Source organism: Arctopsyche grandis, chromosome 13, assembly GCF_051622035.1.
Source record: "Arctopsyche grandis isolate Sample6627 chromosome 13, ASM5162203v2, whole genome shotgun sequence".
In the NCBI taxonomy this organism is placed as follows: domain Eukaryota; kingdom Metazoa; phylum Arthropoda; class Insecta; order Trichoptera; family Hydropsychidae; genus Arctopsyche; species Arctopsyche grandis.
Window position 1 is genome coordinate 25520556 of NC_135367.1, and position 27996 is coordinate 25548551.

Consider the following 27996-nt stretch of genomic DNA (forward strand, 5'->3'; position numbering starts at 1 on the left):
CGACTTAAGATCTTTCGATTTTCGATCTTTGCCTTCCGATTTGCTTTTTCTATCGTTTAACATTCTGTCTCGTCACGGAGACCGCTTAAATAGACGTCGCTTTAATGTACCAAATATGATATTAAGGGAGTGATATTATTTACTAAATTAATTTAACAATATGCCATATAAATCACTATCCAACTAAATCTACATACATATACATACATATATATAGTAAGGTTAAAGTTGGAAGTCACTTTTGTTTTAGCAGTTAAACAGTTAAACGTTTGGACTCGTTAAACAAAGGGATATAAACTGTTAACACTTTACGGCTCCGACATATATGTGAATACACGTACATATATAATATGTACATATGTACGTGTATTCACATATGTACAGAGAGGCGTTTGTGTGTGAGCGCGTGTGTGTGTTTTTTAATATGCCGCTTTTCGCCATTTTGCACACATCGTACCGGAAGTAACGGCCCAGTTTGCAGTCATCTAAAATCCGTCAGCCTCATGTGTTCTCTAGATATATAGAGCGCACTCTGGCAATTCTTTAAAGTATTCGTTCGCTTCCCGGGGTGGAAAGTAAGTGGAAAATAAGGAAAATTCGAATGGCTACCTCACTTGTACATCGTACAGGATGCGCCGTAAGTTACCGATAGATTCGATATTGATAGATTTGCCAAAATAATTGCCAAAATAAGAAAACAAAACGAACTCGACACAATCCGTGTCGAGTTCGTTTTGTTTTCTTTGTATGTTCGTGCACAGGGTTTATAATTGAAGCTTGAACAAGTTAAGGAATTCTTCTTGAGGATCTTCATAGACAGAGATTCTTTTAAGTTTGAACATTTTTTGAATATGCATACTATATGATATATGAAGAATCAACTTTGCAATCAAAAACTATTCTTACATTTTAATTATTGTGGAAAAAACATCAGAAATGTTGGACCAATCTATTTATTATGTGAAAGATTTAAATCATGATTTTTATGTGGAGAAATCAATTAGTAGTATCTTCGATATTTGTGTCGTAGCTAATGATTTTACTATGACAAATTGAATAATACATTTGAATATAAAACTGTTCTCTTAAGTGTAATTTTGAGATCATTGTCAAGAAATACTAGACTCCGGATGGCAAAAGATTTAAATGTTTAAAAATCAATCTATGTAGATCATTATACAGCAAAAAAATTCTGGTTTATAATTTAAAAAAAATCGAGTCTTTTAAAAAATCTGCTTGTCTTGATAAGTTGTTCAACTACTTGAAGAAGAATTGTATCATCTATGAGCTGCATTTTTCTATTAAAACTAAAACTAAGATTAAAAAATCTGAATTAATTATAGGTTTAGACTGAAACGGTTCGATTTAAGATGACTGAGATTATATGTATATACAAATATTAAGAGGGTGGTGGATATAAAAAATCGAGGATAATTTCAACGAAAGTCCGGAATTAAACGGACTAGGAGATATCCTCAGAATAATTGAAGAAATGTGACTAGAAGAATGTTAACAATTTATTTAAATCTACTTTTTTATAGGGATGAAGAAGAAAGTGTATCGAATTTTTTTTCAAGTGAATTGATTTTCGCAGCTTAAATGCTAATTATTAAATAAATTTAAAAGAATGTTTCTTTTTAATTGAATATCTCAGTTTTATAGTCCACCCTGTGTGTACGTTCGTTCAAATGTATGTGAGAAAAATCGTTCGTACTGTGGCAGTGGTAAGTGGCTACGAAAAAGACATTGGCTGGAAAAGTGTGTTGGAAGTAGAGCTCTTATCTGTTGGGGAAGTTCTACGACCTTAGTATTATCTCCCACTCGCGTTTCTCTACCCTCTTCAGAATGCACTTCTCTCAATAAGCATCAAATTTGATGAAAATTTTCCGCCAGCACGAGACAGCGGATTGGAGTGTAATTCGATTCCTATCTTGCATTATTGGGTATTTAGTTTGAATCGCTCTGATACGACGCCAGGTTATAGTCTCGCTAAAAGCATTATATATTTATATATGTATATTAGAGTGATATGTATAAACGGACCTCGGAATAAAAATCATCACAGGCCAACGACTGGGTTGGGGTCGAGTAAGTCACGGAGCACAGTGGCGTCGCGTTAGATATTTAGCGATATTTCATGTTTGTATTGAGAGTCAACCCTCACCCCGTCTGTGTCCCGGAGGACGTGAGCGCAGAGAAACACACGGGACGAGGACGGGGGGTCGGAAGGATAGGGGTATGACTTACCCCTTTTGCGAAAACACGGTTCGGCACGGCCATGAATTATTCATGCAGTGGCGGCGCGTGCTCGCGAGCAAGACGAGACGCGAGCAAGACGCGCGCGCTCCGTCCCATCTGGCCCTGGAAAAAAGGGCGTCGCGACGTCTCACCAACACGTGTACATATTATATGTATATATATGTATGTACAGCGGGTTCTAAAAAGTGGCATCTACCTGTTTTTGGAAAAACTGCAATATCGGAAATTGCGATAGTCGATAGGATAGGGATTGAATTTTTTTTTAATAAACTGACGATATGGTGGCAGCGCTCTTTTGCTGCCACCAGGTCGTGATATTGTTATTTAAATACGTAAAGTGAAACACTTTGGATGTAGATTTAATTGTACATTGAAAAGATTCTGTGTGAAATCAATAATTTCTGTTCCTATTTGCTAAAATATTGTAACTTATCCCTTCCAGTACATATACATATATCATTACTATTGTTGCGTAGGGGTGGGTGGAGGATCCAAGTAAAAGGCCAAGAGTCGTTTCACAGCATTTATTGATGATTCAGGAGATATACGCACGGTCACTGCTCCGTCCAGAATGTCCTGATATCGCCTACGTACCGCCTTATAAAGGGTAGATCTCTCAGGACGCCTAATCTTTTTACCTGTTGTATAGTCACGTATTCGGATATGTATTTCCACGACATTGGGTCTCCCCGTACTGATTCTGAGAAATAACTAATAACGGTCATTGTTTAACCTAAATGCACTTAGAGTCCAGATATCTTTGGAAGTAAGTGCATGCACCTAGTTAATCCGATAACAGATATCCGTTGGTCTAAGTGCAATTCGCTCAATCCACGGCGTACGTAACACTATCATCGCATGGATGTTGGAATATTTAGTTATTAAATTGAAAAAAATAAAAGAAATGTGTCGTCGGTCATGTGTTCGATCCCCATGCGGTCGATTTTTTTCAAAGGCCTTATAAATATATTTAATTTAATATTTATATTAAATTATTTAATATGAAAAACAATGGTAAGAACTACCTACCTACCTACCTACATGTAAAAAATATAAAACACCAATAACAAATTATTTAATTAATTAATTGATTAAATAAATTTTCAATAGATGACGGTAAATTCTCTGCCAAGAGGTAATATTAGTAGCAATTAGTATATATAGAAGTTTTTTTTTATTTTGTTATTGTATTCGTAGATACGCTTTGGCAGTGGTTTAGCTATTAACTATATCCACCTTGTCATACTTCTTACTTACGTATTGCATTTCCTATCTTTCCTCGTTATTCCAAGCATACAATGTTCCACATTTCATTGAGCGCATTGAACTTTGTGTAGCAACTTGGCGCTCCATGTCCAAGTTTCACATCCATACGTCATCACTGGTAAAACACATTGATCGAAGATCTTTTTCTTCAGGAAAATTGGCATTTTGATTAAAAAAACGCGTTCATTCATCCAAATACACTCCATTCTAATTTCATACGTCTCTTTATTTATTTTTCATTACTACCGGACATGTCTAATATTTGTCCTAGATATAAATTACTTTCGACTACTTCTACTATTTCATCACGTGAAGCCCAAATAGAAGATAGGAAATCAAAATTTATTCACAAATCGCCATCAAATTATGCAAATAATAATGATCACAGGCTACCAGACAATTAGGTTAAAATAATTCCTGATAACCTACACTCACTGAAAAGAGCTGTGCGGGCAGGAAGTACAACCATCAAATGATGATAAAAACAATACTTTTGAAACTATATTCAAATAGTGGTGACGTTGTTGGGTAGGATAGTTTTTGCCAATTTTATGAGAAACCGTTTCAACATAAAATCACAAATATAAAAGTCTGACCAGCAGTACCACAGAAATACTTCCAAATAAATTCTTTTCAATCCAGGTCAACGAATGGCTCGAACCAGGAAACCTGCTGACGTATACTTTGAATACTTAGGTATTTAAAAAGATTTAATGCCTGGAAAATATGATTGCGAACAAAATCAAAAATGCAGGTCTTCTTTTTTTTATTTCTTGGCCCACTTTGTAGGTATTCATATGTATGTATGAATATATTCGTAGTATTCGTACATACATACATCGAATCCCGAAAGTGAATTTCGAACAGCCGAATGATCCCATAAATTTTAATTTCGCCGGCAGCAAGCCAGCCTGCGAGTACCTAGCAGCACACGCCCGGTAGCCGAAGATGGATTTTATTGAAATTCCGCATTTATTGGGCTCGTTTATCATACGTAGATGGGTGGTTGTTCGGTCTGTTGCAACGAGGGTGGAAAAGTCGCGACGCGGGAAAAACTGAGTCTCGGAAAAAGTTTTTCACGGCCGGACTAAGTTTTTCGCACTGCTTTCTAAAGAAGTCATTTGACTTTTTCGAGTGGTCGTATGTGTTGATACAGTACGGTCTATTCGTAAAAGTACACACATACATACATACATATAATATATATTCTTGAACTGAAAATATGTCGTCTTTATAATTCAGTTTTCTTTCGAATTAGGTTGCATCTATATATGAATCTATGTTCATATATATAAAAATGATTGTCTGTTTGTCTGTTTTTCTGTCTGTCTGTCTGTCTCGTATAGGCTCAGTATAGGCTCATGAAACTTTCAGAATTTGTTGTGTATATGTCCGGGAAGCTTACTGTAAAAAAAATCGCCTAAAAACGGGAACGCAAACGGTATAAACGGGAATGAGTGGCATTGCAACGCAATTATTCTAAATGTTTTTTTAAATTTATAATTTATCGTCTGACGAAATTTGGGTTTTTATCCGATCGTTTTCAAAATTTAATTTCATTCTATCATCAATATTAAAAAATTCATTGAAAAAAATGTTACATTACAAACTGTTTATTGTTGATAAGTTCAGTTCAATTTCTTCGTTGTTCTTTGTCTATTCTATTTTTGTTAGATGAAGTAATGAATTATTTATATATTTATATTATTTTTGTATACATATTTTGAGTTGATGGGTGAAATGGTTTCTATTTCCTAATCTTTTTTGAATATTTAACATATCTATTACAGTTTATATTCAATAATCGATAAATTTTAAATTGTTCATTAGATCGTGAATGCTTTAGTTACTTTTAAGTGGATTTTAAGCAGCTAAGCAGTTTGCCATAAAATATACAAAACATTAATTTTTATTAGACAAAGTATGATATTTTAAGTTTAGATAAATATTTAAGTACACGCTATATACGTATGTATATAAGGTATAATATAACTGTAAATAAAATTAACCCGGATAATGTCGAATAGAAATTTATTATTCACGACATAAATCGATTACGTTTTACAAAGTATAACGTATATAAGTTCAAATCAAACGACATTTTCTACCCGCCTGCGGAGAAAGGGCGGATATTTTTCCTTTTTTCCGTAAAAAGGGATCGGCAATGTATACGATATCGAAAAGGTTGAATCTTCGGAAATCGAATTAACAAATGAAAAATTGAACAATAGTTGTCTATGCGGGGAGCTTTCCCTTTGAAGGGTCCAACGGCAACGACGAGCTTTGAATTCGCAATCGTCTCAATCGAACGGCAATATTTAATTTATCCGCAAAATCTACGGAGATAGATACGCATAATCCCGAACGGGACGTTAAATAAATCTTCACAGGGGAAAAAAAGAAGAAGAAGAAGAGGAAAAAAACCCGAACCGAACGGGGTGAAGCTTATCAATTCGAGCTTTTAAAAAGCTTTCGTCAACAGTGCATTAAGTCGCCTCGACGCTAGATTATTTACGTATTGTTCAAAGTAATCCAGAAAATCCCCTTAAAAGCGATTCTTCGACCGGATCAAACACTCTAATATTGATGGGAGTATTACATTTCAACCCCCTCACCTTCAACCACCATTCAAACCCCTCCCACTTATCCTTACGAACTCCTTCTTCAATGCTACATCTCCTGTACAGTTTTTTATTATTATTTTATTGGATGCTAGCATTTGTAACCCGATATTTTCCGCTACGCTTTGTATGGATGTCTCGTTTTGACAGTAAATATAAAATACTGCGTATACCGCTCAAGTTTTCTTTATACATTATTTTATTTATAAGCAAAGAGGGGTTTGTTATGTACGACGTTTATTTATTTATATTATTGAATTGTATCACACTGTGTATGCTTTCATGTTGTTTTTATTCGTTTTAAATGTCAACAAATTAATGCGGCGTTTCTTCTAGGTGTGTGTTATTGATGAGCAATTTTGAATTTGGGATGAATGGGTGTGACCAACCCATGACTTTATCTATGTATTTGAGGAATATAAGAAGGTCACAAAACAAAATTCGATATTGAACCGTACAGACATATTCACACATACCGGCAGCATTATGAAATACTAATAGATATGACAGCATTTTCGATACAAATTGAGTGCAAATGTATGGAAACTTGCATAAGATAAAAGTACTAGTTCCGGTTCTCGAATTTTGTTCGAAATTTTTTTATTACTTAAAATTACTATCATTATTATACACAATAAATATCAAGAAGATTACAATAAGTTAAAAGGTCAAAATAAAATAATGAATTATACTACTTCCGGTTTACGAATTCTGACCAAAACCTTATCAACTCTAAGTTAGTACATAAAGAATATACATAAATATAAATGATCTTGATCCGTTTAGGATTTTGGACAGAATAGTGGCCACAAGAAATAGTAGCGGACAGAATAGTAGGCGGTTTGGGAGATAATTGAATTAAAAAAATTAAAAAAAGAGGACACCTATAAGGGGAGGTACCATTTCCGGTCAACTCGATAAGAATTTCCAATACTATGTTTCTCAACAAAACTTCATCTATTGTTACTACGGACATAGATAAAGTAAAAATGAGAAAATGGCGGTAAAAAGCTGCGTTCTCGTTAATGGTGGTACATTATGTATGTAAGCTCTCGCTTACTCCCACGTGTGTGTCAAATGTTAGTTACGAGCTTTTCATGGTTACAGTCAACAAGTTACATATATTATAATATAAATTTCGCGCTAATATGCTTACTTTTTAAAATTAGTATAATATATGTACATACATACATAGTTATATTATATAATGGCACAAGTATATGTATATATGTGTGTGTGTATGTATATGTATATGTATTTAAAAATAAGTATTATGAATAAAAAGTACCATTTCCGGTTGTATGTCGCTCAAAAGTCGGAATACCTCGGTATGTCGGTCACCTATTCTCCTTGTCAAATTATCCTCGTTTTGTCAGATTTTAATTGATTAAACGCCTATAACTTTATAATTTTCACACTACATCTTATAAAATTTGGGAATTGGTTTCCTTGATTGTTCCGATTTACTGAGTAAGGATGGTTTCAGAATCCCATTTAGGTATTCTAGACACGTTGCACTCTTTTCACTTAATCCTTTCAAAACCAATTTCCTTAAACATTCCTATCTACTGCATGTTTATCGTATGCTTAACGGGGAGCTGAATGAGGTTGATCTATTCGGTATTTCCTTACATCAATTCAGCACTACCATCAGGCGAGTCTTGATTGATTTATCCAATTATATTATATTTATTTTTTATCTTGTTTTTGCTTTTGCTTTTTGTTCTATCTATTTAATTTTTGTTTTTCTCCCTTTCTTGTTTTATTATCTAGGCCATTGTGGCGCATACGGTTTTTCCTATAATGCCACAATGGTCCAAAACTTTGAAATAAATAAATACAATATATCATTTTATGTTTATCCAATTATATTATATCACTTTATGTTTAATTATGCATTGTCCTATTTAGTCAAATTTTAGTTTTTATCATTTCCTTTTTCATTTGTTTGTCTTTAAAAATGTACTAGATATATTATGTATTTTGTAATAATTTATAATTGGGCTCAGATGTTATTTTGTTACATTTATTCTTTATTTTTATGAATTTTTACATCTGAAGCTGTTGGTTTTTCAATAAATACATAAATATGCCTTCGGTAAAAAGGATACCATATGACCGAAGCATACTCCACATTACTCCGAAATAGACTGAATATTAGAAAAGATTCTACATATAATCTTTGATTTATGTATATCACTTTCAAAAGCGACACTTGTTCGTGTTGCAGCAACCGCTAATGTATTATTATAGGCATACTTTTACGTTAAAACTTTTTTATTAGTATTTTTTGGTAACAATGATCACACAACTTGAACACGTAACTTCCGTAATACCACTCGTATTCCGATTGTGTGGAATCGGATCGTTCTGGCGCACACTCGAGCTCATTTTCCGGATTGTGACGAAAGCCCTTCGTGCGCGTCACTTCATTTCGACGAACCGCCACCGAAAATAAAAAAAGAGACACGCTGGTAAAAAACGAGGAAAATAAAGAAGAAACATCAGTATAGCATGGACTAGAATTGTCCCTAGACAGTAGTCTCTTGACAAAGTGGAGCACGTATTCGGCGAAAGGGCGAGGACGTGCGCCAGTTTTGGGCCGGGGAATATTGCCGCCGGCCCTGAAAAATATGCACGGGGCGTGACACGCATGACTCATGCGATCACTATAATAGTTTTTACGGCTTGTTTGAATCCAATTTCGGAAATCTATCGCCTATATTATCGGCGTGATGCCTCCTAACTCTCCTCCGAGCAGACAGAGGCGGATTGCTGACTTTTTAACCGGCCTAGGAAAATTTTCTATCTACGATCCGAATTGGAGTTACGTACATAGCTTTGAAGATAACCAAGCTCTTTGAGACAGACTTAGAATTTACATATATAGCTACGACATTTTTGTCCAATTTAAATCTTGCTAGTTGGTTAAGAGGGCTGTACACACGAAACCTTTATTTTGTTGCCGTTCCTTTCTTCGATATATATATTGAGTGAATTTATATATTATATTGAGTGATATATATTGAGTCAATGCAACAGTTTCGCTTCGACCAGATTATACGTATTTTTAATCGACAAAATCGAGATTTCGTATTCTCCTATTTTCTCCTCCAAAACTGGACCAATTTTAAAAAAAAATTCATTATCGGTATGAGAAAGATATTTTCTGTGCAACTATCCGCGTATTATTTTTAAAATGGACCGTTAAATAAGCACGCTGGACTCTTTTTGTGGGGTGTAAAAAAGAGGCGATTTTATAGATGTTTGGCGGCTCCTATAAAAAATAACTAATCAAAAAAATAAACCAATAGATGCATTTCAATGGTGGATATCCATAGCATATTAAAAAATAATTTCTCTAGTGCCATAATTGAGGAAGGGAGAATTCTAATACGTTTTTATGGATAAGGCGCTGGGGTCCAGCCCTCTTAAGTAGCCACTTTAGCAGGCATTTTAATTTTATATATGTATGTACGTATTCCAAAAAACAGTTTATATATTTTTAAAATTACTTGGTTAACAAACATAGCAGCATAGCTCGGTTATTAAGCTTCTGCTTAACACCGAGAGGCGTCGGGTTCGATCCCAAGAGCTGACCTCGATTGAAAAGAATTTTTCTGATTAAATATGTATTGCTGCTGGTCAGATTTGGATATTTGTGAATCCAGATCAATCGTTTCCTATTAGAGTTTGCCAATTTTCTCTGACTTTATTGTTGAAACGGTTCCCGTTTAATAATTGGCTAAAAATCCTTCCTAACTACTATGTCACCACTATTTGAGTATGATTAATGTACATATACAAGTCATAGATGTCTCGTTAATTTGCGAGTTTTTCAGTGTCTCGTAATTCAACGACCCGTAATAAAAATACTGCATTGTAATTGTAATTGTAATTTGTAATTGGCCAGGAAGGCGCATTGGGGTTTACCTGAAAGACCTTCCTGGTATATATGTAAAAAATAAATAAATAAATAAACCAAGATTTATTTATTAGAAAGAGCTAAGTTTACGTTATTGTTAGATATATTCGAAAATTGCAGATTTAATTATGGAACGATGATGAATTTAAAATGAGATACGTAGAACTTTGTTTCACTAATTAACTTTGCTTCACTGTGTTCTGCTGCTGTGCTGACCGTCACTTGCGGGGTCAATATTAATGATTACTACTCTTGGAGTCTTGATGGTGATGACTAACTAATGTGATCGAATCGTGATCTATATAAATGATTTTTTATCTTTTGGGTTGGGCAAATTCTGACAGTCCTGGGCTGGGCAAAGTCCGGCACTTCTGTCTTATCTGACTATCCCTTTACAGGAATTTTAATGGACTTATTACTCACGTATATTGATGTGAGAAAGTGAATTCGATTATTGTGGGGACTACATTGATAAGCGAGGTACATAACAGTACGTGTGCTGTCCACGCTATATTTATCGTAACGTCCGTACACCTTCAAGATATTTATTTATTGAAAAATCAAAATACAACTAACATGTGAGCCCAATTATACATTTTTACATATTACATAAAATGGTACACAAAGAAAAACAAATGAAAGAGAAAAGAATAAAAACTAAAATACGACTAAATAGGACAGTGCATAACTAAACATAAAGTTATATAATATAGGATAAATATATTGTAAAATAAATAGAAAATGGATCAATCAATCAAGAGTCTCCTAATGGCAGTCCTGAATTGATACAAGAAAACACCGAATAGATCGACGTCATTCAGTTCCCCGTTAAACATACGATAAACACGCTGTAGATAGGAATATTTGAGGGAATTCGTTTTGAAATGATATATAAAGTAAAAAGAGTGCAACGTGTCTAGAATACCTAACTGGGATCCTGAAACCAACCTTACTCAGTAAATCGGGATAATCAAGGAAACCACTTAGGAGCTTGAAAAGGAATGTAACATCAGTGAGTCGTCGCCTGACAGAAATATTGTTAGAGGATAGGAGTTTTAAAATATCGGGAATAGTAGTATGGGCGTAAATAGGAAAACGGTATCGTGGGGATTTGATAAATTTTAATTGGAGTTTTTCAATACAATTAATATGGTATATACCTATATAAAAAGGTGACCATATAATTGAGGTAAATTTAAGTTGAGATCTTTAAAGGGAAAAGTAAAATAATTTAATTACATGAGGATCATTAAAGGGTTAAGTTGAGCGGAGTATAAATTCCAAGATGCAATATTAGTAATAAAGGAAATATGTATGTTCAAAGTAATCGAGTTTATTATTAAAATTAAACCAAGATCCTTAATAAAAGAGGATGTATTTAGAGTTGAATGGTTTAAATGGTAATGAGACGTGGTAATAGGTTTATTTGTGGTAATATTTTTCAGGATTTAGAAAGCATAATAAATCAAATCTATCCAAATTTTCTTGCAGATTATAAAAATCGTCTATAGTGTAAATAGGGCTATAATTTTTTGTGTCATTAGCATAAAAAAGTATAGAAGAGTGTTTAAAGATATGTAAAATTTCATTAATATGGAGTAAGAAAAATAAGGGACCTAAATGCGACCCTTGTGGGACTCCAGAGGGAATAGATCTAAGTGAGGATTTGAAACCATTAAGAGTAATAATTTGATGACGGTTTAAAATGTACGAGGAGATCTAGCAGAATAGATTTCCACAAATTCCGAGGGACCAAAGTTTATTAAGAAGTAGGTGTAGATTGATTTTATCGAATGCTTCAGAGAAATCCGTATAAACGACGCCCACTTGTATCCGTTTGTTCATATAAGATGTGAGAGTACTGGTGAAATTAAGTAGGTTGGTACAGATCTCGTACATATATAGAGATATATGGAGCACTTATCTATTTCCCGTTGGAGCTGAATCCGTTGTCTACCATTCAATTTTAAAGTTTGCTCTTCTGCATATAAATTGGTGCGAGCGCGAGGCGCCTTTCTCCCCTAATCGAATAAAAGCTCTCGCGGCTTTTGGTGCTCAAACAGGCTCAACTTTTACTCGCGAACGTTTCGACAAGTCTATTATTTTATTTGCAAGTGCAACGAGTTCGAATCCCATCGACAACATTTTCCAGTGCTACAGCCTCGGATGGCTAGTTGTCGATTGCAAAAATTTGAGAAAGTTAATTCAAGGCAGGTTCGTGTGTGGGCGAAAAAGAAATTATGTCTTTAAGTATACGTTTGTGTGTTTGGGTTTTTGAAAGTTTCGAAAAAATGTGTATATTATTTGTAATGATGCTAGTTTTATAGATTGGAAACTTTTTTTTCCGATTTGGAATGTTTTTTGGGTAATGTTTATTAGAACGGTTTGTAGTTAGTCTATTTTACAAAGCTATTCTATGTTTCATTTTGCTAATGATTCAGGCAATATTCTTACATTCTTCCAATCGGTTTGAAACTATGCCATTTTGAGCAGTTTGGTCACCGATAGCAATTTATGTAAATCGATTCTAATAGTTTGATGGTGAAAAATAATCGTAATATACACGTTTAGAAGCTTTACGTATAGTGGTCAGTAGCCTTATATGTTTGACTTTCCGCCACCCATTCGTTTTTTCAGATTTTAATTGTTTAAATGCCTTGTTTAAATAAAAATAAAACATTATCTTTGTGACACTACATATTATAAAATTTCCATTATAGACTCTCATTATCTCTCACATACATATATTTTTACTTCACTAATGGGTTAATAAATAATTTCTTTATTTCTTTTAGGTTTTTGCATTGCATAAGTCCATATATTTTAAGAATATATGATGTATGTACATTTTAAAAACCGTTAGTTCATTGGAATTTCTTATTTTCTTTTGTTTTTTTGTTTTCTTTGTTTTCATATTCAATTAAAAAAAGAAACCCCAGCCAGCGGTATTAAAATCAATTTTGGCGTATATGTAGCTTTGGTTAAAAAAAATATTTTTTTCAAAATAAACTTTCAGGAAACGTAATCTTTTATATATATGTACATACATAGTTTGTTATTTGCTAGGCATTGATTGTATTATTATATTTATTTATTCTTTAAAATTTTAAATGTTTAAAATGTAAATTGACAATATTTAGTTTGAATAAACTCTTCTTAATCATATAAAAGTAATGGATTTAAGTCTATATATTATATAAACTCTTTAATATATTTCATAGAATTTTTTTATTTAGGTCTGATTTTAAGTACTCTTATAAAATAAATAGGATAGTTCAAATGTTTTGAAATTATTCGGGAAGAAATAAACAATAGACAAGTTGAAAACAAGTTAGTGATTATTATTTTAACTAAAATTAAAATGTTAGTATATGTACATATGTATGTACATGTATACAGTAGAATGTGAATCCTTTAAATGTTTGAATTGCTGATTACCTTATTTAAATAATGACTATGAAATGGAGTCCGAGACTTGGCTAAAGTAGAAATGAACCAACAAATGGAGGGCTGAGAGGTGAAATAAAACTACAAAGCAATTCCAAATTAGCAATAATGACTACAAGAAGAAAGGAACGAAAATGCAATTAATGAAATCATTTTTAGAGCAAGTGCACTTTCATATATACATATATAACAAATATTTGTACAAAACTTGTTAAGAATTTGTACCAATTTCTATATAGCAAAGTTGTCTTTTAAAGGGTGTTTTTAAATGCAGTGGCTATTCATTTACTTTTCTGAAATGGAATTGATAAATCTAAGTAGAAAGGTATGTATGTAGGCTAGGGTTTTAATGATGTAAATTTCGTATGGAGACGTATTGTTGGAAAACTCTTACAGAAGATAATCCTTATGTTATTCAAAATAATCCAAATCTTGTTCAAATCATTTTTTACAAGGATTTTCTATGTATCATTTGGCTTATTGGTCTGACACTGTTCCTATAGCCTTCCTATCTTTTGCAATTTTGCGCGGTTTGGTCAACGATAAAAATTTAAATCCCTTCCGCCAGCACGATGGTAAAATATTATCGTATTAAACACGTTTAAGAATGCAAAAATTTTGGAGTTGATTACAACTCAGCTACACCATTGGCCAGTAGTCTTATATGTTTGAATTTACGCCACCTACTCATTTTATCAGATTTTAATTGTTTAAACGCCCATAACATTGTATTTTTCACACTATATCTTATAAAATTTGCATTATAAGGCTATCATTATTGCTCATCTATTTTACTTCACTTATAGGTTATACAATTAATGTTTATATTGTTATATAATTCTGAAATATGTACACACGTACGTGTTGCAACCAAATTTTAAACGCTTCATTCTGAAGCTCGAACTAATTTCATCTTTCTGGCTTATTACTAATTTTATATATTATATTAATACTGCAATATTTTACGAGCCTTCTATTATACTAGATTTTATAAGCCATTTTAAAGTCATCCCACTTCGTTTTTGTAATCCCACATGTCGAACATTAGATCTGTCAAAACTTCGATGTTGAAATAGTGAAAAATGTAAAATGCATCCACATATTTTATAATTAAACTTGCGAGGTACATATGTACAAAAAAAATGTTAACCAAACCAGACCCAGTGATTTTTTTTAGCTATAATCAGTTAGTTATACATGTTCTTGTATAATAGACTTGTAGTTAGCATATAATGCTTTAAACAGAGTGGTCACAGATTCAAATCCCACCGGTTTCTGCTGGTCAGACCTTGGATCTGTGACTCCAGGTCAATCGTTTCCTATCAGAGTTTGCTAATTTATCTGATTTTCATTTATATGGTTCCAACAATTTGGCAACCTCACCAATTTTCTCACAAAATCTCAAGTTTTCAGCAATCTCGAATTTCACTGAATTGTAAAAAATGCTGCAAATTTACAAATTTGACGATAAATGTCCTTGTGGATGTTTATTGATATGCATTTTTGTACTTTGTATAATATTAATAAGACTTGTATTAAATTTACAATTTTTCTGGCCAGGAAGGCGAATTGAGGTTACGTGGTTGGACTTCCTGGTATAAATTAAAAGATAAAATAAAAAAAAATTATAGGGAAACGTTTGAAAATCCTCGAATTCATGTTATATTTTTGTTCACTCTTGAAAACTATCCCATAGTGCGGGACAGTTGCGCCAAATGGCGGGTCCGCACGCATGAATAAAATATGCGAAACGAAGCAATTTTTGCCACGGGAAGGTTGCAGCTGGCAAAACAACACCTTTGACATTTTCCCCCCACCTGCTTTTTGACCAACCCACCCATTCCGAACACACGTAGTACAAACGTATTACACCACCTCGACGTAATTACGTTATAAAAGCTTATCGATCAATCGGGACTTTTGAAATATACGACGGTGGTGGTGAGAGAGCAATTTGCCTTTGACTGGAACGTTGACCCTTTTGCTGGGTGCTCTGATTAAAATTTGTCAATTTTCCGTATACAACGCGGTATGCGACAACGCAAGATTGCTATCCGGCTATTGTGCAACGTACATTTGCATCGCTTGCAACAACATTGTTTAGTTTAACCGCAGCACGAACAACGGGGCGATGCAGTTCACTTCCGTTTAATGTCATTGCGGAAAATGTGGCCTTGGTTAAGTCAGATTATATTGGATTCGTGGATTTAAGGTCGTGATTTGATCTAAATATATGTTAAGTTAAAGCATGTTTCAAGTGAAAATATATCAAACAATAAATTTACAACGTTTAGCCCTAACAACCCAATCTTAAATGAATAGGACCAATCCTTACTTAACCTAACCTATACTAACCCTTAAATAATACAAACACAAACAATATAATCTTAAACTATTTTTTCTGTAACTGAAACCAACCCTGAAATGTAACTTATTATGATTTATATTTTCACTTGAAATATAATTTCACTGTGACATACATATGTATATACAAAACAGTTTTTTAAAAACATACCTCTTCTATAATTTGTATATAAAATTAGTATTTTGAATATAAATACCAATAATTTTATTTTACGACCGCCATCTATGTTTAAAACTAAAAACTGGATAGACGTCAGGCACTTTTCAGAAATTCAAATTTCAAACGCGTCTTACACGATATTTTTGCACCATCGTAATGGCGGAGGATCCATTTACTTATATCGATGACCAAAATGAGCAATATGGGAAAAGTATGAAAACGATCGGATAAGAGGCAATTTCTTTCCTCTAAAAACGAAAAGAGGTATGTAAAAATTAATGTCTCTGTCTGTCTGTCTCGTATAGGCTCCTAAACCACTCAACCGATTGCGATGAAATTTTCAAAATTTGTCCGGGAAGATAACTGTAAAAAAAATCGCCTAAAAACGGAAACGTAAGCGGGAAAAATAGGAATGAGTGACATTGCAACGCAATAATTTCAAATGTTTTCGTGTCGTGACCTGCGTTGTTAGGGTTAAATAAACAAACAATTGAATAATTTCAAATGTGTTCGCTGGCTGCATTTCTCCGACAAATTATGACAAAAAATGGGAACGAGAACAAGAACGAAAACGGGAATTGCATGCGTTATTGTGGTATTGCAACGTATGCCGGGTTCAGCTAATAATATATTATAATATTATTATTTACAAAAAAAAATCAATTGCTTACAATATCAACAAACAAATTTATCGCATTCAAAACATCCGAACAAATCTCAACCAATCTCAAAAAATCGAGTCAACGAAGCGTCATCGTTAGATGTGGTACGTGAGCGATAACCCTCTCATTCGAGACGATCTCACCACGTAATAGAATTGTTCGACGCCCAAGGCGACTGCCGGGGGTGGAAAACATCCTCCCCATGACACCCCCTTTTCCTCCATATCCCGTCGCCTCACCTCTTAGACGTCACGTCCGTCGCATTTTTCCGCATCCGGGCGAGCGCGCGCGCACGTGCGTCATCTCACTTCCGGTTGCTCTTACGCAGCGTACGTTACGCAAATGTCGTGTAGCGTAATGAGGTGTGGTTGATAGCTAGACGTGTGAGGCTCAACCGCGAAATTTTCCGATAGCGAATAAGTCTGATAGTCTCCTGATTTACTTCCTCATTATATACATATAGACATGAATATTTGCTATGACTTTATACATACATAAATATACATACATACGAGTATATACCAGCAGTGTAGCTCGGTGATTGCGTTTATATCTAGCAGCGAGAGGTTTCCGGGTTTGATTCCGTGCTAATATTTAAGGCTTTGCGTCTTTTTAATTTTGATTTTTTTGAATTATTATAATTTATACTTATTTTGTATGGAGCTATATCAATCATTATTTCAGAAACTATTGGGGAAACTAATCGAATGATTGATGCAAGGTTTTTACAGTAAATTTTATTGATCACATCTAGACGTCAACGACTAGAGTGAAACTTTGATAATTCATTTGGTGAAAGTTCTAGTGAAGAAAGGCTGAAGATCTTGTGGCTTCATTATTTTAGATGTTTGTTGATGATTGAATTAGGATTAGAAAATGGCATTGAGGCCATCAAAACTTTTTCATTGATTATGTTTAATCATACCAGCATTATGACTCGGTGGTTGCGTTTATGTTATTAGGCTACCGGGTTCGATCCCGTGATAATCTTTAATACTGCTGGTCAGACTTGGATATTTGTGACTACAAGTCAATCGTTTCCTATCAACGTTTGCCAATTTATCTGATTTCATTGTTGAAACGGTTCCTCAATCGAATTGTCAAAAATCATCCTGCCGATGTCACAAATATCTGAATTTGATTTATGTACAAATATGTAAAAATGTATGTACGAGTCTAAATCCATAGTTGTTTCTATTGATTAATTAATTAATTCATTCATTGTTGATTTCGTCTTCTTCAGCCTCCCGAAATACAGCGATTTGTGTAGGTTCATTTAAGTATACCATTGGTGTTTACCTCCAAAACCTAGAAATTAAAGCCTTAATTGTCACCCGCGAATCTTTTTGAGGTAAACCTAAGTTACTATAAAATATGAAATAAGACAATGAATAAAAAAATACTTATTTAATTAACAGAAATAGTGTTTTTGGAATTGAAAATTGGACTTCAAATATAACGGCTCATATAATGAAATAACAATAAAATGATAATTTTGCACCATTCCGAAGTTCCAATGATGGTACTAACAGTGATTGAATTGTCTCCATGATACACCGTCAAATACATATATATTTTCAAGAATCAATATAAATATAATAAGAGATCGATTATTGAATAAAAAGTAGTCAAAACATCGAGGGCAAACGATACCATCTATTGAAACGATAAAGAGAAGCTTATTCAATCTACCCTGTCGTAACATTTTCCGGTTAAATTGATTCGTCAAAAATTTGCATAGATAATTCACACACAAACGTAGTATTTATGCATGTACATATTGTATGTAGTACTTACATACATACATATATGCCAAATGTACTCTTTGTTTGCACGCTAGTATATATGTACTATCGTTTTTGGAATAAAATTTCAGAACCAACTGTATCGAAAAAACTTCATAGTTAATTAATTCAAACGAAACGAAACTAGTGCAGTATATACATATGTATGTTTATACATACATATGTATGAAGTACATACATAAGCGGGGGAATTTATAAAAATATTCGCGTGACGACTATTTTCAGCACATTCGGATTATCGTGAGGGAGGAAAAACTCGCAAGGAAAAGTTTTTCGAATTAGTGTGTTCGGTCAATTTTATCATACGGAAAATTCAATCATAACTTTGCTAATATGAATATACACGGCCGTATATTTTCATATACAATCCATTAACTCTATTGAACGCACGGGATTACACGCGCATTATGTATTTTTTTACATCGATGATAATAATAATGACGTTCGAAAGTCATAAATCACCCGGACGTAATATGAATCTACAGTTTGTATCATTGTTTGTGATATTTCAGCTTACTTTTATCATCATCATCATCATTTGAAGCCGTACACTATCTATACTAACACGCCTTCTTTCTTCTTTGCCCTGGGGAATTCCACAACCCCTTTTTTTCTTCACTCATTTTACACAGTTTTGGCAATTTTTCAAGCACATATTTTGACCATCTTTCAGCCATTTTTATATACACATTATTATAACTATAATTTTAATGTCATTATTTCCTACACTATATCAGCTACTAAAGTAATTCCAATCATCTATTTCCTTCAGTTCTATGACTTCTTTTTAAGCCACTATCCATTTTTTTTTTAATTAAACTCTATACAATATTTTGGCATTCAATGTTTAAATTTTATATTATAGCCGAATTGATCTGGAATGAAACGTAAAATGTACTTATATGCTATCACATTCACCCCCCACTCAACCCACGATTTCCAATTACATTTCGTTTCAGTTTCGCATTGCATTTTGGTCAATAAATACAACATTGTTCGAACGTATTGCATTTTTCGTGTTTTGAATTTGTGTTTCGTGTTTTGAAATTTTTACATACATAAAATTTTAATATAAAATGCGTAAGTTGTTGATACTATTAATTTATTTATGGAATACGTATATATTTTATAAAAATGGAAATTTATATTTTTTAGTCTATAAAAGTAAGTCTTAACATATTATAGACTTATGTACATACGTAACATGCAAATTAGAAAAACTTACAGTAATATTATTAAAGACTTTATGTATGTATTCGAGGAATACAAGAAGGTCACAAAACAAAATTTGACATTGAACCATACGGACACATTCACACATACAGCATTACTATTACATACTAATAACTTTGTTAGTATTTTCAATACAAATTGAGAGCAAATGTATGGAAACTTGCACAAGACAAATGTTCTACTTCCGGTTGTCAGATTTTGTTAAAAAAAAATTTATTACTTAAAATCACTATCTATCAAATTTTTTAAAACTTCATCTATTATTAGTACGTACATAGATAAAGTAATAACAATCTAAATTTAACAACTATAACAAAATACATCATGTAATAATACATATGCATCCTAGCTTATATTTATGTATAATAACATCCTCCAAGACATTAACACCCTTCAAGAAGGCACAAATGTTTAACAATAATGAAAAATACTGGTGGTCTTTAGTGCATTAATTTTGCTTTTCCGAGAATAAATTATAACAATTTGTGAATTCACTCAAACAGAAATAGTGAAAATTGGACTTTTTTTACTTTCAATTGTAATATCACGGCTCATATTATTTGATTATTTGATTTTTAAATTATGTTCACAATGCATCGTATATCTATTTTAATAGCTACTGATCTACTGATCATTTTCTATTTACAATTTTGTTAGTAATCATAGTATTATATTATTCTGATGTTAATGTACAGCATAATAGGAAAATAGCTCAAAAACCTATTTACAATTCTTATAAATGCTCATAATACATCTAATACATAATATTAATTAAAGACTCTCTAAATTCGATGACCTAAAGCAGATTGTGTTTAGGTAATCTGTGTGTTATACCTGAAGGGTATAGACATTTTGTTGTAATCACCGAGACTCTTCACAAGTGTGTTAGTATGGTTATTAGTGATTTTGTCATAGAATCTACTTGTTAGTTTGTTAGTTAGTTTCCTCTATAAAATTTTTATTAAAAGCATATACATATAATATGATATTTTCGTCAATGAAAGTTGTCAAATATCCCAACCACGCTTCAAAATAAGTCCGTCACATAATGGACATTGTGATAAAAATTTGAGAATTAAGTCAAATATAAATAGCGTTTTTTTTATGTTTATGGGATTTTATATGGGATTACTCCAAAGTGATATGTCCTCACCGAATTCGGATACTTGTAACTGAAATAGTAATTTTCCTCACATGTCGAGCTGTGAAAGTGTTCTAAATCATTCTAAGCGCTATAATCTCGTCGTTAGAATAACTTTTTTTCTTCTCTCCAAATACATAGTTCAGGCGACACTATCTGGAATGGTATCTTTAGCACCTCTGGGTGTAGCATTCGGGTCACGCGCCACAGGTTCGCAACCCCTGCGAGAGATTTACCGCGACACGTGCCACCATTTGCCGGCCCCTGCGAACCGAGCGTGACGGACAGACTATATTCCTTGCCGATTGTGTGTGGACGATTTTTTTTCTTGATATTTTCTTTGTTAACCCACAACTTTGTTAGCCGAAAGTCGATTGAAAATTCTGACTCAAGGCTCTCGTGCCATCTACAGCACTGTTGTGAAATTTTTATTTGGTTTTTGGGTGGCATAGTTTGATAAATTTAGCATAGGAAAAGGAGTAAGACAAGGAGATACCATCTCGCCCAAGTTATTCAATGCGATACTTGAGGGAGTTTTCAGGAACTTGGATTGCGACACAGCAGGAGTAAAAGTCAACGATCACTGAATGTTGTTTTTAAATCAAAAATGCCAATTTGTCTAAAGAAAAAGATCTTCGATCAATGCGTTTTGCCAGTGATGACGTATGGATGTGAAACTTGGACACAGAATGCCAGAATGTTACACAAAGTTCAATGCACTCAAAGAAGTATGGAACGCTGTATGCTCGGCATAACGAGGAAATACAGGGAGTGGAACACGTGGGTGAGAAGTATGACAAGGGTAGTGGACATAGTAGATAAAATAAAGAGATTGAAATGGCAATGAGTGGCTAGAAGAATAAACGAAAGGTGGACAAAATAAGTGCTTGAATGGTACCCGAGAGAATGAAAAAGGGTAAAAGGAAGACCGCAGAGAAGATGGGTAGACGAAATTATGAAAATTTGTGGGGTGATATGGATGAGTGTGGCACAAAACAGAAATGAGTGGAAGCGTGTTGGAGAAGTATTCATCCAGCAGTGGATGGTGAATGGCTGTAGATTATGATGATGATTATTTGAAAACTAGCAGTAGACTTTTCACAAATGTTCTCACTTTATTTATTTATCTTTGCCTCACTGTGTAAGTCCGTCGGCGAATGGTTGAATCTTCTAAAAAAAAAATAGAGAACGAAACACATACTTCAAATAGAAGTAAATCAAAATGAAGGTGACCGCAACGATCTGCACATTTTCCCGGACAATTCTAAGGCGGGGAACGTCCTCTCGGAAAATCCACGTCGGAAAAGTCGATAACGGGCCATCGACGCGCAAAGAATGGAGCAAATGACCAGTGATTCGATTTTATGACCCGGCAAAGTTTTGAATGAGCGGCTAATGGCTTTACAAGCGAAACGGTTGTGTCCTGAGGTGTTTTTTGGACGGTTCCGAGCATGATTTATACACGAGAGGGGAACGACAAAAACCCAGTTACTAACCGCTGAAAACATCGTCTATAGTTTCGGCACTTGGTTGTATAACGAGCTCGTGTTGGCAATATTTCAACGCGATGGACTTTGATGAAGTTGCTAAAAATTAGATTTGCCGCTAGTTGATTGAACCACTTGTACCGATTTATATTATATTTAACGCTCTATGACGCAAGGTTGAAATATCTCATATTATTTTTGATATAAAATTGGGTATATAAATATATTTTTTTGAAAGCAGCATAAGTTTTTAGTTCGTATACCTACTGCCATTTCAAATTAAAATTACGTTTAGAATAAAACACGTTTATAATATTTTCCGTGAAATATTTAATAAAAACTATATAATTTATTTTTATTTTTATACTTATTTACATAATGATTGAATTTACAAATACGTAGGAACTTTTCAGAATAATTCTATATACACTTGTTACGGTAATATAAGACACACGCTTTCTCTTTTTGTCAACATCGAAAATAAAAAGCATATAAAAACGCCTTTTTGTCAGTGGAATACTTGGAATAGTGTTATTATTATTTATTTATTGTATATTACATGTTTTTGTTTTGTTGAAAAAATTTTGTATACATTTTATATTGCTATTTATCACGAACACATTATTTTAATATTAGATTAACAGATTCAGCAAATAAACATTTGTCTAACGGAAGACATCATTATTTTTTTCTTTACATTAATCAGTTATTACAATAAATATTCAGTAATTTATTAAAGGCAAATACATTTGAGTCAGTAGACAAACGTTCTGTAATTACAATGAGCAAAAAAAACAAATATCGGAGCGGAGACTAATCAATCTTTACTAAATTTAATCCATTGAATTCGAATATGACAATGATTTGTATTGGTTTGCTCTCGTTTCATAAATGAGTATTGGAATCAATATTCGAATGCTTCTTTCATTGATTGTATATTTTTAAAAACGTATAATGTCTATTGTATATTGTCTAGCGAATTTTAATAATAAAAATATACTTTTTTTACTCAAGCTATCATGGATTTACAATGCCAGTTCTATATTTCACTACGTTTATAATGGTTCGTTAACAATTTCAATATTTTTTAAACGCTGATATCTCATAAACGAGAACCATACAAAAATTCAAATTCAGTGGATCAAACTAAGTAAATATTGATTAGTCACCGCTCCGGTAAGTAAAAAACGTAATACTTTGTCGCTCAATGCTATGAAATGGTCAGTTGGTTCATAGTTTGGCATTTAAAATTCTACACAATATTATGCTTTAGTGAAATGAGTTTTTGAAGCTGAAATACGGATATATTATGTAATTTTTAAAGAATTTACTGACTAAAATAATCAAATAACTGACGAATTTCATTTTAATTTATTAGCTATATAATAACTAAATATGAATTATAATAATAAGAACTTACATATGTAGTTTAATTAATAGGAGACGAAAAATTTTATTGCCATTATCTTCATGAGGAATTTTTTTTTGAATAATCTAAAAGAAAGTTTTAAAACTTAGTTAACAAAAATAAATTAAAATTGTAACGGAACCAACCGCTGTTCTTACGATTACTAAATTTTACGAGTTTACTTTTATAACATTGTGTAAAACATTCTCAGCAAAGCTGATGTAAGCTCATTATGTTTCTCACCAAGAATATTGTTACAATTAAAAAAAAAAGACCACTTCACGTATATTATATTGTAAAATGCGTAGGCGCGTGTTTGGGAGACTGAGAGCTTTCTCTCTCGAATGATTCGGAAAGTATCCGAAATTCATCTATAAATATGTAAAGTTTTCAACAATTCACGGCTCTTGTATCGCCTGAAAGCTTTCGAATTTCGGGGCGTAAAGTTCCACAAAACATGTCTGCCATGTTTTCCGTATTTACAAGGGATACAAGATTTATCCTGGCGCGTTCTTGTATCTAATTGAACGCATTGTTGAAGGCATAGCGTATTGTTTCGCCACCGTGTTTAATAACTCGCGCCAAATTCTACAATTCAAATTTTCCGGATACGAGACTCGCGTCTCCTTATATATGCGAGTAATCTGCATGCGTGGTATTTATTAATAATGATGAGACTTCAGCGGTTATACATATTTTGACTATCAGTGTGTCACTTTCCTACGAATCTGTGCATGAACTTTGTATATATTAAATATTGCATAGACGAAAGCTATCAAATATATTTAATTAGGAAATGTGATATACATATGTTTTTGGTACATCTGTGTAGCTTTGTTTTGAATTATATTAAACAATATATAATATACCTATGTACATATATTTATTTATAAATATACGCCCGCAAGGACCATTAAACCATAAATAGAACGGTAATACACAGACACACACACATTTTTTCTATATCATGAAAACGTGATCAGTGATCGATTCTGAGTTCGAATCAGTCAAAATCTTGAGTTCGAATTTTCGCATGATCACAAAACTTCATCTATTGTTACTACGTACATATGTAGATAAAGTAACAATATTAATATATGAATAGAAAAATAGGAATTTTAAACAATGAAGATACCCTAAGTGAATAAATAAATGAAGATAGTAAAATAAAATGCATTAAGCCTTTGTACATATTAGAAAAATGATAATGTAACAATTTTTTTAAATTTTGTTTACTAATATTAAATATGTAGATCAAATTGGCTAAAGTTAATTCCCAGTTTATGAAGTCTGGGTAACGTTGAATTTTGTTAAAATTTGAATTTTTGTTAAAGATATGGAATAATTGAAAAAACAATAACAAAAAAAAACGTTTTTACATACCTCCTTTGCATTTCACATGGCTTTCGTGTCAGTGGTCATTTTTATCTCTTATCCGATCGTTTTCATACTTTGCCATATTGCTCATTTTGGTCATCAATACACGTTAATGTATCGTCTGCCATTACGTTGGAGATAAAATATCGTATACAACGCGTTTTAAAAACGGGGAAAGTAAATCTTCCTGGCGTTTAACAAGCGTTGTTTAACAAGGCGTAAACTGTTCGCCATGACACGGCCTTATCAGATTTTAATTGTTTAAACGCCTATAATTTACTCTATATTTTATGAAATTTGCTCTATAGGTTCTCGTTATCTCTAATATATAAATATTTATAGTTTTAACTCTCATATGTACATATATATATAAGTTTCAAATTTGGCGTTTAGCTTCTTGTAGGGTAATACACGATATATATATTGATTTTTGGCCAAATATGTCAGATTTGACATTTCACGGCTAAAAGTATATCTCTTCACTGGGTTTTATCTGCGAGATAAGTATTCAATAATATGTTGTATCTAATTGTTAATATGATTTACAGTAAGTTTACATACATTTAGTTTTTTACAATAAGCTTACATACATACATCATTTAAAAACTAACCTCTTCTATATTATTTTTTATAAAATTAAGACAATATACATATATAAAAAACCTAATTAAGAAATCACCAATTCTCTCCATAAACTTTGATCATGAGTATATCAAAGTGCTCAATCTGCCATAGCGAGAGGGAGGCGAAAAGAAAAAAACACGTTCAGAACAGTGTGGACAAATGGGACAGTGTGGACGATAGACGTCACTGTGAAAGAAGATGCAGTATTTTCATACGTTTCTATTACGATTATTTTTTACCATGGTAATGGCGGACGTCATTTCCACTTATATATTCCACTTAAAAAATAAAAATAAATAAATATTGATAAAGTTTGAAAGCGATCGGATAAGGACCAAACTTTGTCAGACGACAAAATCTATTCTGAACTAAGAATAGGTTAGTAATAAATAGTTGCATCTGGTAAATCTCCCTGGTGTATGAAAATTTATCAGGTCCACTAATTCGATACTGTCCATAACGCCGCTGAGAACACAAAACAGACATAATAGATCATTGATTATTCTCTTTTCACAAAGTTTGATCATATTCAATTTAATATACTTAGTGTTAAGGCCAGATTTTTTGAAAAAATTATAATCAATGAATCTAATAAATCTATTCTGAATCCTCTCAATTGAATCACTATGTGCCTGTGAACTAGGGGACCATATTGGTGAATTGTATTCAAGTTGATTCCTTAGTAATGAGAAAAATAATAATTTAATTGTGTTCATATTGCTAAAAGGAATTGAACAAAGCGTAGGATTTTTGAATAATTTTTAGTGATATAATTAATATGAGGAATAAATGTAGTGAATAAATATGTGAAATAAGGGTTGCAAGGGATTTTAATGATGGACACGAATTCGATCAAATTGCTTTTATTTAGCGTTTACCCGCTAAGCCTGTCATAGGAAAAGTGCCCTATATAAGATAGATAGTTCCCAAGCGTTTGGCATATACACGCTCTGCACTATACACTCTGCACTTTCGAAAATCTTTCCTACATATATGTACTTTATCGGTGTTTGCTTACTATATGTATGTAGGTACAATAAATATAAAGCTTTATTGTACGTACTATATTTTTTACATTTTTTTCTTATGAATTTTTCCGTAGTTTTTTCCTAATGTGAATTTGGGAAGCTGAAAATATGTACAAAGTATAATAAACAGTTCTTAGAAAAAAAAATGTGTTTCTAATAAAATGAGAGAATTTTTTAAATTTCCGTCAAAACAAATTATACGGTATATGAATGATGTTTATGTTAAGTATGATTTGTTTTCTTCGTAAAACTTAGATTTTATAAATCCCAAAAGGAGCAAAACGAAACATTTTGCTTGTACACTTCTTAGAATTATGACTTTATGACAACATTTTCAATAAAAAACAGACACTCACTAATCAGAGATTTTTCCCAAGAGCAAATCATTGATTTTACAAACAAAAGTAATAGCGTATGTTCTATTAACGATTCCAATCTAAATGGAAATGAAACTATTTATCTGAACGGACATTTGGACAAAATGATATTTTTAATTGTTTAAAAATATCAAATTTAAGTCGAGGCGATTTCTGAATAATGTATCTGTTTTCAGTAATTTCGACACTCAATTGACCAAATGTCCGTTGGGTTAAACGTCTGTCGGGCTAATATCCGTTCGTCCGAAAGGCTAGCGGCCTAATGTCCATTCGGCCAAAAGTCCGCCCACGGCTTTAACTCCAACAATTTGTATTTATTATAATTAATAATTATTAGGTATTTATAGTAAATTTTTTTGTGTCATCATCATTCACTTAATATTAAATACACCCACTATCCAATACTCATTGCCTATTATTTTATCCAGCAACATGGCTCGGTTGGCTTGCGTTGATACTAAGCACCGAGAGGCTGCTGGGTTCGATCCCGTGAGCTGACCGCGATTGAAGAGAATTTATTCTGAGCATGATATTTAATGCTGCTGGTCAGACTTGGATATTTGTGACTCCAAGTCGATCGTTTCCTATCAGAGTTTGCCAATTTATCTGATTTCATTGATGAAGTGGTTTTTCCATTATATTGGTAAAAAAAAACCTACCCACTATGTCACCACTATTTGAATGTTTTCATAAATTTATCTATAACAAAGATGTCTCGCTAAATTTCTTATATACATATAGTATTTGTATTATGCTTATGTCTTATAATCCAGCAGCATAGCTGGGTCGTTAAGCTTCTGCAAAGCGTCGAG

At 32.8% G+C, this 27996-nt stretch overlaps 1 protein-coding gene across 1 annotated transcript in view; it reads left to right on the forward strand.

The window, feature by feature from the left end:
* Positions 1 to 27996, forward strand: part of DIP-delta (Dpr-interacting protein delta) — a 130503-nt gene that overhangs the window by 68769 nt on the left and 33738 nt on the right. The window lies entirely within an intron of this gene.